This window comes from Palaemon carinicauda, chromosome 28, assembly GCF_036898095.1.
Source record: "Palaemon carinicauda isolate YSFRI2023 chromosome 28, ASM3689809v2, whole genome shotgun sequence".
Taxonomy (NCBI): Eukaryota; Metazoa; Arthropoda; class Malacostraca; order Decapoda; family Palaemonidae; genus Palaemon; species Palaemon carinicauda.
In genome coordinates, this window is record NC_090752.1 from 52,859,045 (window position 1) to 52,872,242 (window position 13,198).

Below are 13,198 nucleotides of genomic sequence, written 5' to 3' on the forward strand. Positions count from 1 at the left end.
GAAAGTGCATAAGTCTACTACAGAGCAGTAACACCAAACTGTGAGCATGACAAGCATACATGCGTAGTTCGACATAAAAGTCGTGTCCGGAACTCAGTTGGAGAACGTTGAAAAAGTTCGTAACAAGAGGTTTCTCCTACTTAGGACAAAAAACGTTCATACTTCGTCTGCAATCAGTAACCTAGCATTTATATTAAATGTTCCCTACTAGGGAACAAATATGCTAATGAGAAGTTTCCAGCCAAAGCCTTTGTAGGGGACTAAAACTTCCGATCAGGGGAAAGGAAAAAATGCCTATAAGGAGGCAGAACGTAAATGCCATATGTCTGGTTACAGGAAAGTAGCCAAGTAATGTACTGAGTAACCTGGTTTCAGTAAGGGATATAGATATAAAACTTAATAGAACGGAGTTCTAATTGCAAGATGTATATGGCCCTTATTGGCACAAAGATCGCTTGCACACATATATGTACTTGTCTGTCCATTTGTGCTAGAGCATGCGTATTCTCTGCCTCCAGGAAATGTTTGCAACGAATCTGGTTGCGGGAATAAAGTATGTGCGACGAATCTCAACATTATTGCCGAAAGAATTTTGATCGTTGACTAACTAATATTTTCTTGAATGAGAGTGAACATGTTCACAAACAAAATATACAGTTATAGAGGCGATCATTTCCCCTTTGGTTTACCCCTCCTCTTTATGTGAGGGGCTAGCCAGAGTTCATTACACAGAAACAGACATCTGGTTACCTGTGGGCGGGTTTGAAACTTTCGTAAACGTAATGAAAAGTTGCCCACGCTGTTGATATTGTTCTTTAACGTCAGCTAACAATGTTCCTTGGGGACTAATTGTTCGAAACAATAACCCTGTAAGGATAGAATAAAAGTCTCGGAATCTTATCGTGTAAAAGGGAAGCCGTTGTACCCACGGTACAATGACGGGAGAGGCTGCCTACATCAAACGGTAGGACCGAGTTTAAGACAATAACATCGCGGTTTTGTCTGGGCTAGAGCGCATACTCCGGGAAGGCCTACGGTCTTCATGAAGTTTTAACAATACCCATTGAAGTTCTGTAAAAACTTCTCATGAATAAATCTCCAGAAAAGGCTGAAGTCTCGTATGTCAGGGTTTGCTTCAAGAAGGCCAGACATAATTGCCATCGACCGCTTACCCGAAGGGCTTGCCATCAGCCGCTTACCCGAAAGGGTTGCCATCGAACGCTTTCTCGCTAGTGAGAAAACTACCGTCTAAATCAGGCAAGGCCTGTCAGGGAAAATGAACTGGAATGGAAAGACATTTTCATTCCTCGCTCATCTCCATCTGCTAACCAAACCACCCTAAGTGGGAAGGTGGAGGAAAGATGACGGTGGTTCGCTCGAAAACTAAAGGATCGGTGCTAGCGAAACCAGGCCAGCTGATATAGTAATCAGCTGGGAGTGCAGAGTGACGCATCAAGTCGCACCTTTGGAAGACCCATCCCTGAGGGGGGAAGGAGTCGACCACAGTCCCCCCAGAAAAAACTCTGGATCGCGGAAACCGAGAGATTCGGATGAGAACCCAGGGTTTCAGAGTCCATTCGCGAATTCCCCTCCCACGACCTTCTGGGACGTTGTGCCGAGAACCAGCAGGAACTCCGTCACCGATTCCTAATGGAATTTTCAGGAATCGTGCTACGTGACCAGGACCCAAAGGAACTGTGTCACATTTACCTGTAGAGATTTGCAAACCCCAGGGCAGCAGGCATCCCTCTGTCATAAGAGCAAAACTCTTGATGATGATGGGCGCGCGCGAACAACTCACGGGACGAGAGCTCAAAAACTCTTATGAGAGCAAAACTCTTGTGCACTCGTGAACACTTCGCGCAACGAGAGTTCGTAAAACTCTGTCATAAGAGTTGTTCGCGCACCCCAGCTGATTGATGCGCCCAGGTGCTCGTGCGCGCCACCATCAGCTGTGCGGGCCAACTTGGTCGCGCGCGCCACCATCGGCTGTGCGCGCCAATCCGATCGCGCGCACCCCACAAATTGTCGTGCGCGGTAATTTGGTCGTGCGCGGTAATTCGGTCGTGCGCACCAAATTGGTCGTGCGCCCCAATTTGGTCGTGCACGCCAATGTGGTCATGCATGCCAAACCGGTCGTGCGCACCTGATCGTCCGTCCGCGTGAGAGCTCTCAGTGTGGCGAGAGTACTCACTACTACGTTCGCTCGAAGGTTCACGATAGCTTGTGTTGTGTGAGCGAGAACGGTCAACACAACGAAAGTCCCCAAACTCTGTCATAAAAGTATGGCTATGATCACGAGAACCCAAAGGTTCGGCGTGAACTGCGTTGTGAGACCCCGAAGGATCAGCGCAAACGAGAAACGGAAGTTTCTCTGTCACGAGACCCCGAAGGATCAGCATGATTAAGGGCACGAGAGACCATAAGCCTAACATAGCCTGTGTTGTGAAACCCCGAAGGGTCAGCTCAACGAGAAACTGAAGTTCTCGTCAATAAACACTTTAGTGTTGGAGTGACTAAAGTTACGAGAGGCCCAAGGGTTCTGAGTAACTAATGTTACGAGACCCCCAAGGGTCAGCGTAACGAGAAACCGAAGTTTCCCCGTCACAAAAACACCGAAGTGTCAGTGACTAAAGTTACGAGAGCCCAAGGGTTCAGCGTAACTAATGTTACAAGACCCTGAAGGATCAGCGCAACAAGAAACCGAAGTTTCCGTCACAAAACACCCAAGTGTCAGAGTGATTAAAGTTACGAGAGCCCAAGGGGTCTGCATAACTAATGTTACGAGACCCCGAAGGATCAGCGTAACGAGGATAACGACGAACCGAGGTTCCTCTGTCACGAGACCCCGAAAGGTCAGCGTGATTGATGGCACAAGTTACCGAAGGCTCAACGTTACCATCGTTACAAGAGCCCGAAGGTTCAGCGTATCTGAAACCCGAAGGTTTCGAGCGGAGTCCCAAAGGACTCCTACTGTCATGAGAACCCGCAGGATCAACATGACGAGAGCTCGAAGGCTCAACGATCACGCCAGCCCAAAGGGTGATCGTAAGGAGACCCCGAAGGATCAAGGAGAACCAGCAGGTTCAAAGATAACACCTCCGCATAAGAGTTTTATTCTCACAAAGGAGAATATCGCTTAAGATAAGGCCCTCGCTCCGCCCCTGAAGAAGAACCATAAGCGTAACGGGGGACCGCCGATGCCCAGAGGCGGTCTTCTCTCGAGGACGAGAGACTCGTTCCCCCGAAGGGATAACCTGCTTCGGAGAAAGCTCTGCCACCGTCCCTGGTGGATCAGCAAGCTCATACAAGTTATTTCTCGCGAACGAGAGGGAAGTTCTCCCGAAGGAGATCGCCTAAGACAAGCTTTCTCCCAGCTCTATGGGAATAAGGCGTAGGTGTAAAATATCTCACTCGCGAACGAGGGAGAAGTCCTCCTGAAGGAGGACATCGCCAAAGACAAGCTTTATCCCAGCTCTATCAGAAAAAAATGTAAGCGTAAAAATCTCTCTCGCGAATGAGAGAGAAGTCCTCCCGCAAGAGGACATAGCCCTAGTAAAGCTTTCTCCCAGCTCTATGGGAAAAAAGCATGGGCGTAAAAAAAAAAACACACTCTCTCGCGAGAGAGAGAGAAGTTCCCCTCGAAGTAGGAGGAACAAGTTGAAGGTTGACAGCGAATGCTACCTCGTGACGAGGGCAGCTCACGAGCTACCACATGGAGCGCAGGATAATGAACAGGGCGGCCATAGCACTCGGCCTTGTGGTCTACGTCGCTGCTACCTGTGAAAATAGGAAGTTGTGATCAATTACAATTCATGTTCAGATGCACAAAACACACTATACGGGGATTAAGTCACCTTCCTTGTAAGATAATTCTTCAAAAGGGAGCAGAACTGTTATACACTTTAATTCAGTAATGAAACAAACACACGGCAGTGTTAAGAACCTGCCGACCAACAGTCGCAGGGAAGGCGGTAATAACAACTCCCTTCTGGCGGAGGCAGTCGGTTACGTTGTCAACAGCAAAGTTACAAGTATCTAACAACGTGTATTTCCATTTATACATATAAACACTCATAAATATGTAAGATAAATGAAAACACACAAGAAAACAAAAAATAAAACAGAAAAACAATCAAGGCAAATATTTGTGGGAGAGAAGGGCAGCATGTCCGTCCCCTACCGAGCTATAAAGTAAAGTGGTTACTCAGCCAAGACTCTTGAGGTGACTCAGGTGAGTGAGCGGGGTAGCCAGTCACCCCACCTACCACCCGCTAACTAGCGGATGGGGTAGTTATCTCTCACTAAAATTATCATGGCTCGTCTTTCAGCTGCGTCAAAAGTATACCCTATAAATAGTGGAGGGTTTGTATCTACGTCGGAACAAACTTAATTTTCATTGCTAGGAACTTCTGAAAATATTTTCTAATTGCATTTTAGATATCAGTTTCTGAAGCACAATACTGTATATGCAAAATTATTACCAAAGACTAAAATTAAATGACAAAGCAACTTAGTTTCTTAAAATTTACTCAGCCATGACATTTTCTAAATGTGAAAATACATCTGAAAATTATCTAATAAAAGTTTTAATAAAACCATATATTAGGCCAAGGTAGCAGGCTCACCTCTTCAACCATAAACCATGCATAAGTTTGATCCACATATATAAAGTTTCTGTATACAAAAAAACTGAAGTGACACTTTTTGTGTTAGATTCTTCGCCAACAATACACAGTAGACTAAAGCGGTTCGAGACTAGTCCATCTGAGACCTAAAGATTGCATCTGAAAATCCTTATGTTAATTTACTTCCAAGCTTTATAAGATAAAGGAAATTTTTCTGGATGGTTATAAATATTGTGGGTGATTAAAAATACTTTAGATTAGAATATGTTTTAACTAGACAATTTAAATTAGAATATATTCTAACTACATTAAAATAAAAGAAAATTTCCTTTTCTATTATTCCTGCACTATGCATTCTCACTAGATCAACACAGCCTGCCTTCAGCAGGATGACACAGACACCCCATACACAGTTGAGGAGCTAAGAGCAGTACAAAAGACAGGGAAAGACACTGCACCAGGAACTGACAAAATCACCTACACAATGATCAAACACATGGGTCCAGCAGGTGAAACTGCATTCCTAAGGTTACTAAACAAAACACACCTTGAGCACACAAGGCCTCAAACCTGGAGACAACAAGACACACAGCCAATCCCTAAACCAAAGGATCCAACAAACCCTAGGCCAATAGCCTTAGTATCCTGTATGGAAAAGACAGGAGAAAAAATGGTCCTAAACAGACTAAAATACAAAATTGGCCCCCTAAACAAGCAGCTATATGCATATCAGGAGGGAATTGGTACCTCTGAATGCATCACAGATGTATTAAGCTGCATAAATCAAAACAAGGCAACAATAGTCTTCATAGACTTTGAAAAAGCCTTCGAGCTAGCAAGCCCAGTTGCAGTGCTGCAATCAGTAGCTAAAAAAGGAGTTAAAGGACACCTACTAGCATGGACTAAAAACTACATGCTAGGAAGGCAAGCCAGAGTCAAATTTCAAGGAGTGATATCCACATATCATGAATTGGAAAATGGTACGCCACAAGGAAGAATTCTAAGCCCCCTCCTTTTCAACATCCTCATGGAAAATATAGCCTCACTTCAGCTACCAGAAGGAGTAAATATATTTATCTATGCAGATGATGTATGTGTAATAGCTAGAGGGCCAGTCAGGACAATAAAAATGCAAAGAGCACTCAATGCCATCAGCCACAAATCCAATGAGCTTGGACTAAAAATAAACATTGACAAAACAAAAGCAATGACAATCAAAGCCCCAAACCCTGCACAACCACTCACAATAGGAATGGAACCCCTAGAATGGGTGGACAGATACACATACCTGGGAGTAATAAAAGACAAACAGCTCACTTTCAAGCATGAGATAAAATATCTAAAGGAAAGAACAAATGCCAGGAATGCAGCTATGAGATATATGAGCAGTCTCAATGATGGAGCAAATGAACACGTCCAAAAGAAATATTATCTAGCCTGTTCCAGATCACTAGTAGATTATGCCGCCCCAACACTCCTGGGGCTAACAGATCTACAAAAAAGCACAATTGAAGTGATTCAAAACAATGCCATGAGGCTCATGTTGGGAGCCCCAATGTGGACAAGACTGTGCACCCTAAGGTTGGAAACTGGACTACCAACCCTTGAGGACAGAATTGCACTAAGAAATGCAAGCATAGTTGCAAAGATGTTCCTGTCAGACAGAGACTCAATCACCAAAAAAAAGAGTAAGAGAGGAACTATCCAAACATCCTGAAGTGCAAACCCCAAGTTCTTATGGCAAAGACCAGAGCAATAACATTAAAAGACTTGGCCTAACAGAAACAATCCTACAACTAAACCCTGACACAGCACAGAGTACAATACACATTCCACCATGGAAAAAACAAGTTGCTAAATTCAACTACACCAAACTCCCAAGGGCAAAAGAAAACTGCACAATAGAGGAACTCAGAAACGCAGCAGAAGCAGCCATAAACTCTGTAGAGACAATAGGGGCACAGATCTACTATACTGATGGTACAGTAGATCCTGGAACCCAAACAGCAGGAGCGGCAGTTCACTCCTGCAATTTCACAGCTTGCTGGAGAACATCCAATAATGTCTCCACCCTGCAGACAGAGCTTGTTGCAATACAGCAAGCATTAAAGTATTCTATTGAAAATGAGGAGGGACCAGTAGTCATTCATACTGATTCACGATCCTCGGTGCAAGCCCTACAGCAGAACAAAAACAAAGAAAACAAATCCCTGATAGCAGACATTAAAACCCTCTTAAATCAGCATAATGAAAGGAACAGACTAGTAACACTAAACTGGATCCCCAGTCACATCGGGATACCAGGGAATGAAAAGGCTGATGAGCTAGCCAAAAGCACCAAATACATTCACAATGTACAGGTACACATACAGCCTGCACTGCAACAAATCAAAAGCAAAATAAAGACACAGCTCAAGGACAACCTAATCAAGGAACTACATATGAGGATAGAGAATGGCTCTCCCTCTGCAACATGGTACAAATGGGCCACGGAACTAGAACCTCCTCCCATAGACAGACACACCCCAAGGAAACAGGCTGTATGTATACACAGACTCCGGCTGGGATACAAAGCAAACTGGGAACTAGTAGATGATATCCAGAGAAGGTGTGAACACTGTGATGTCATACCACAACATGCCCTCCTGCACTATCTACTAGAAGGCAGAGAAACAGCACAGCTACGAGGTGATCTACATGTAGACACCAACTCACCACAGGCTGTGAAAGAAGCGGCCACACTGGCCAAAGCAATTGTCGGAAGCATAGACGCACACACACAGTTGCTTTCAACACTACCTCCACCAAGGTAAGACCTCATCATTTCATGCACCATCTCATCCCCTCATTGTAAGGCTCTATTCACATCATCCCCTTTTACTTCTCAACTGCCCTACCACTAAAAATATCTCCGCAGGGACCCTAGGGAGTAAAGGGTTGGACAACCCCACCTGCACAGTTTTTCTCTAATCTTCAAAAGCCTTACACCCCCAATTTTCAAACTACCACTATCCGAGAAATGATGGCCCTCTACCACTACCACCATCATCCTTACCCTATCCACATCTTTTTCTACTACTAAAAACCTTTCAAATTTCCATTAATGCAATCACCTTAGAATTTTACAGATCACTTACAGGCCAACCAAGGGAAAAGCCCGTGCCAACAACAAGTGTTGGCTTTAATACCCCAACAACAACAACATTCTCACTAAACATATATCCCTATTCACTTTTACAACACTAATGCAGTTTTGTACTTATAGAATATCAATAACGATTAAAATTTGTTAATTATTACAAGTCCCAAGTTATTTCAATATTTTGGAAGAGCTTGACAAATTGAATTTCCAACATTTACAAATTTTCAATGTTCACCATTTTCTAATCTAAATTAAACTCTTCATTAAATAAATCTAATTCCTTCTTGCAGATTATTATATGTAGAATATCTTGTTATATTTACTTTAAAAAACAGCTTCCATAAACTAACACCACAGGTGGAACTTCAAATAAAAGCGAAGCGTACTCCTAATCACAACTGAATTTCAAGCACAGGAGAAATTATTACCTTGGGAAGTTACTCTGAAGTATATTTTTTACATCAAATGCTTCACCAACTGTAGTCCTAAGCCATACTTATGTGGAGTTTCAGAAGTTCAACTTATCGGTATACCACACATACCTAAATACGTAGCTTTTCCATGTTGAATGCTTCACTAAACATACACAAGGATTAGGTACCGATTTAAAGGGTCAACAATGCAGACTCATTTAGCTCCTTTGATCACAGGCATTACCTGAAAATACATATTTTATTCTTTAAAATGTTCTTTAAGTATTGTAACTATTTGTATAGAAGTCCTTCACTTATTTCTGTTACTCCAACCTTACAAGATCCATAATGTACTATTAAAGCCATTTTTGCAGCAAACCTGCCGTCTTGATATTTTTGCAGTATTGATTAATCCAAAATTGTGTGAAATGGCAGTAATTGGCAAGAAAAATAAAAATTTTTTTAGTTTAACCTCAAAATTTTCTGCCCAAGTCTTGCAAAAGTTTAAAGACAGTAATACTCATCCTGTTTTCACCTTAGATCAACCTAAAATTTAGCTTTCCCTTTTTCCACTAGTTATTCAGAAGAATATTTATATTTTAGAAAGCTTCTACAAACATTTTAAGCACTTAATCAAGGGACAAAAAAGTTAACTTAATTACTATAAATTCTTAATAGCTCTCTCATCTTGGTATTAACACAGAGTTACTTGAAGGAATTCTTAAATCAAAAGTTATAAAAAGGAAACTACATCATCAGGCAGAGGTTTTCAGGTTCACCTATGTCATCAACCTTAAGCCCCACACAATAAGTTCTATAAGTTTAACACTTCCTTTTTCGCTTACTATACATGCGAAGGATGTTGAGATAGGCGTATGCATGTGTGTCTGCTTGCGAGAGGTTTTGATTCGCATAACTCAAAAACTATTTGACCGAATCTCATGAATTTTGTGGGATGGTCGGCCATGATCCAAGGACAATTTGATAAGATTTTGGGAGTGATTGGGTCTTAAGTCAAGGCCAAAGTCACAGAACGGTAAAAAAACGTCTTTTTTGCCTTATCGTGGCCAATTTTCACCTGATTTGCATGAAACTAGTGCTAAAATTTGCACAATTAAATTGCATACCTTATGATGTGTGTTTTGGGAGCAAATACCCACACCCGTTTTGTTTGTATGTTTGCGTTTGTGATTTGCATAACAAAAAATACTTCACTGAATCTCATGGAATTTGGTAGGATCATTGGCCATGCTCCAAAAACCATTTTATTAGATTTTGGGAGTAATTTGGTCACGACAAGGTAAAAAACCACTTTTAGCCAAAGTGGCTAATTTTTATTGGATTTGCATGAAACTAGTTCCAAATGTGCATTAATTCAATCGCCTATCATGTTGAGTTGACTTATGGATCACATACCCACATCAGTTTTCTTGGTGACAAAAGTGGTGGTGGCGAAGGTATGTGCTTCACCGAGTGCCTATTCTAATGCTAATTGCTTCACTAATCACAGACCAGGATCAGGTAATGGCTCACAGGCCTGAACCACAATCAGGCTTCAAACGAACAGTTGAGGTATGAAAATAAAATCAGGTACCAAGTCACGTTTGTAACGTTAAGAAGAATTGTCTGGATAACTGATAAAATGCTTTGTAATTAAACATACTTATGACAACAGTACAGTGAACCCTCATTTATCGCGGTAGATAGGTTCCAGACCCGGCCGCGATAGGTGAAAATCCGCGAAGTAGTGACACCATATTTACCTATTTATTTAACATGTATATTCGGACTTTTAAAACCTTCCCTTGTACGTAGTACTGTTAACAAACTACCCTTTAATGTACAGAACACTTAATGCATGTACTACAGTACCCTAAACTAAAACAGGCACAAATATTAAAGGCGATTTTATATCATGCGTTTCCTAAACACGCTAAAAAGCACGATAAAAAATGGCAACCAATGTTTTGTTTACGTTCATCTCTGATCATAATGAAGAAACAAACTAATTTAGTGTACACATATATGTATAGGTTAGTTTTTGCATCGATTATATTGATTATACAGTATGTTGATTTTGTTATTACCAATGTTTTACTTAATTTTTCTTAGGACTTCCAAATGAAATGTTTTTCTTTATGACACCGCCTGAAACGACGGCGTCATAAAGTACTGTACGCTCAGTAAACAACCACGCTCAGAACAAAGAAGGCATTTAACGCGCATGATGAAATTGATAAATAATGATATTTACAGTAAAAGCATTTACAAAATATGTTATTACAAATATAATTTACCGTATCTATATAAAATCATACAGTACATATTGTACGTAGCAAAGCAGGAAAACAATTTACGAGAGAGAGAGAGAGAGAGAGAGAGAGAGAGAGAGAGAGAGAGAGAGAGAGAGAGAGAGAGAGAGAGATTGTTTAACGTACGTACTGTAAATGTAAATTTTAAACAAAAAAAATATGATAGGTTACAACATGTAGACTTTTAAAACCTTCCCTTTAACTTAATGCATACAGTACTAAACTATAAAACAGGCACAAATATTAAAATGTTAGAATATTAAAGTAAAAAATAAAGATTGTTACTGTACTCACCACGAAAGAAGTTCAAGAAAAACTTGAATGATGATGGCGATGAATTTGCTGCACAGTAGAAATGATGATGATGAAGCTGATGATGTCTTCTACTGTGCAGCCAATGATAGTATTTTACGTCTCTTCAGACGGAGGTGTCTTTTCCTGGGACATCTCTTCAACTTCTTCAATTTCTTCCGAAGGCGTACTAGCAGGAGGAACTGGCTCTTTTTTGCGAGGCTGGAAGAACATTGTGATCGGAAGTTGCTGCCGCTGCTTCTTTTTTCGATCTAAGAGCATCCTGTAGGGAGTCATGATGTTATCGACCTTGTTGGAGAATTGCATAGAACGAACCATATCCTCGTCCCACTCTTGCAACATTTCTTTCACCTCCTTTATATGGTTGCAGACCTTGGCAAGCCGTTCTAGTGTTAAGCCCGTTTCTTCGACATTTTCTTGGGTCTCTTCCTGGGTTTCACTCTCTTCTTCGCTTGCCGATTTCGTCAGGTCTTCTAGGTCTGCGTCAGTTAGCGGCTGGGAATGGCAGTCCAACAACTCGTCGACGTCTTCAGTCGTCATGTCGCCAAACCCGTCACCTCCAATTATGGCAGCCAACTGCACAGATTTCCGTATTGCAGAGTGTTGAATCTCAGCAGGTGTAAATCCCTCGTCGTCGTAAACAATCTGGGGCCACAACTTCTTCCAGCTCGCATTCACAGTTGCAGGTTTCATCTCTTGCAGTGCCTTCTGAATATTCTTAAGGCATGTGGCTATGGTGTACTGCCGCCAGTACGCCTTCAAGTTAAAATCTTCATCCTCCTCATCTTGGGCAGCATCCACACACGCAACGAGGTCCGCCAAGGTATTCTTCATGTAGAGGGCCTTGAACGCCCTGATAACCCCCTGGTCCATCGGTTGAATTAATGACGTGGTGTTGGGTGGCAGGAACTCAACCTGAACGCCCTCACGCGACAGGTCAGTTGCGTGTCCACCAGCGTTATCCATAAGGAGAAGGATCTTGAATGGCAAGCCCTTCTCTACGAGATATTCATTAACTTGCGGGATGAAACACTGGTGGAACCAGTTGGAGGTCAGCATCTTTGTAATCCATGCTTTTGGATTATGCATCCAGTACACGGGAAGGAGATAATTATTCTTATTTTTCAAAGCGCGAGGATTTTTCGACTTATAAATAAGCCCCGGCTTTAGCAAAAATCCAGCAGCATTGCCACACATCACGAGGGTAACGCGATCCTTGAATGCTTTAAAGCCAGAGGCTTTGGCTTCCTCTTTGAACAGGAAAGTTCGCGACGGCATTCTCTTCCAAAACAAGCCGGTCTCATCCATATTAAACACTTGTTCCGGCTTGTATCCACCTTCGGCGATAATATTCTTGAACGTCTGGTTCACGTAAGTTTCAGCAGCGACAGTGTCAGCCGAAGCAGCCTTGCCATGCAGGGAAACGCTTTTCAGGGCAAAGCGTTTCTGAAACTTCGTGAACCATCCTTTGCTGGCGGAAAAACGTTGTTTCTGAGGCTGGGAATCAGTGGATGTCCTTGGTTGAGGTTCATCTGCATCATCATCTTCTTCAGCATGGTTGCCGTCGTCGTCTTGAGGTTCCTTTGCAGCAAAATTCTCATACAAGCTCAAAGCCTTTGTTTGGATGGTGTTCGTATCCAAGGCTATGTTCTTCTTCCGGCAGTCGGCAATCCACACAGCTAAAGCACCTTCCATGCGTACGATCGTTTTATTACGCGTGGTAACGACTCGCTTCGCTGATCTGCTAAGGTGATTGCAGCCGTCTTTCTAATGTTCGCATCGTCCTTCTTGATATAGCGAACAGTGGATTCGTTGATTCCAAAATGGCGCGGTGCGGCCGCGTAGCTTCTACCGTCTTTCAACATATCGAGAAGCGTCACCTTCTCAGCAATCGTCATCATCCTTCGGTGGCGTTTAGGCTCACTACCAGCCTTAGTAGAAGCAGAACGCTTGGAAGCCATTGTACAGTAGGATTTAACAAAGTTCAACAAAAAGTTCAACTCAAAACAGTCGCACACAGCACAGATTAAAGTTCACAAACTTAAGAACGTCTACTCAGCGATACGGCGTAAGAGAAAGTGGCCGCCGCGAGAACCTAGATGCTGCGGGTTGGAGATGCGGGCAAAACACCAATCACAGGCTAGATAACAAAACTTGAGTTCTGATTCGTCATCTATCAGCGCTTGAACCAATCACAACTCGTCTTATATGATGCGTTGGTTACCAACTCAAAGTACAAGATACCCCGCGTATACTGTACGTACAGTATTAATAATAATAATAATAAATAATGATAATAATACAGTAATAATAATAATAATGATAATAATGATAATAATAATAACAATAATAATTTTATTAACAACAACAACAATAATAATAATAACAATA

The 13,198-nt window shown here is 42.2% G+C and overlaps 1 long non-coding RNA gene across 3 annotated transcripts in view; it reads right to left on the reverse strand.

Moving 5' to 3' along the window:
* LOC137621583 (uncharacterized) overlaps positions 1-13,198 on the reverse strand; it is a 53,126-nt gene that overhangs the window by 15,339 nt on the left and 24,589 nt on the right. For all 3 annotated transcript variants that reach the window (XR_011040257.1, XR_011040256.1, XR_011040258.1), the window contains one exon: positions 8,199-8,427. This is a non-coding gene — a long non-coding RNA (uncharacterized lncRNA). The remainder of the gene's footprint in view (positions 1-8,198; positions 8,428-13,198) is intronic.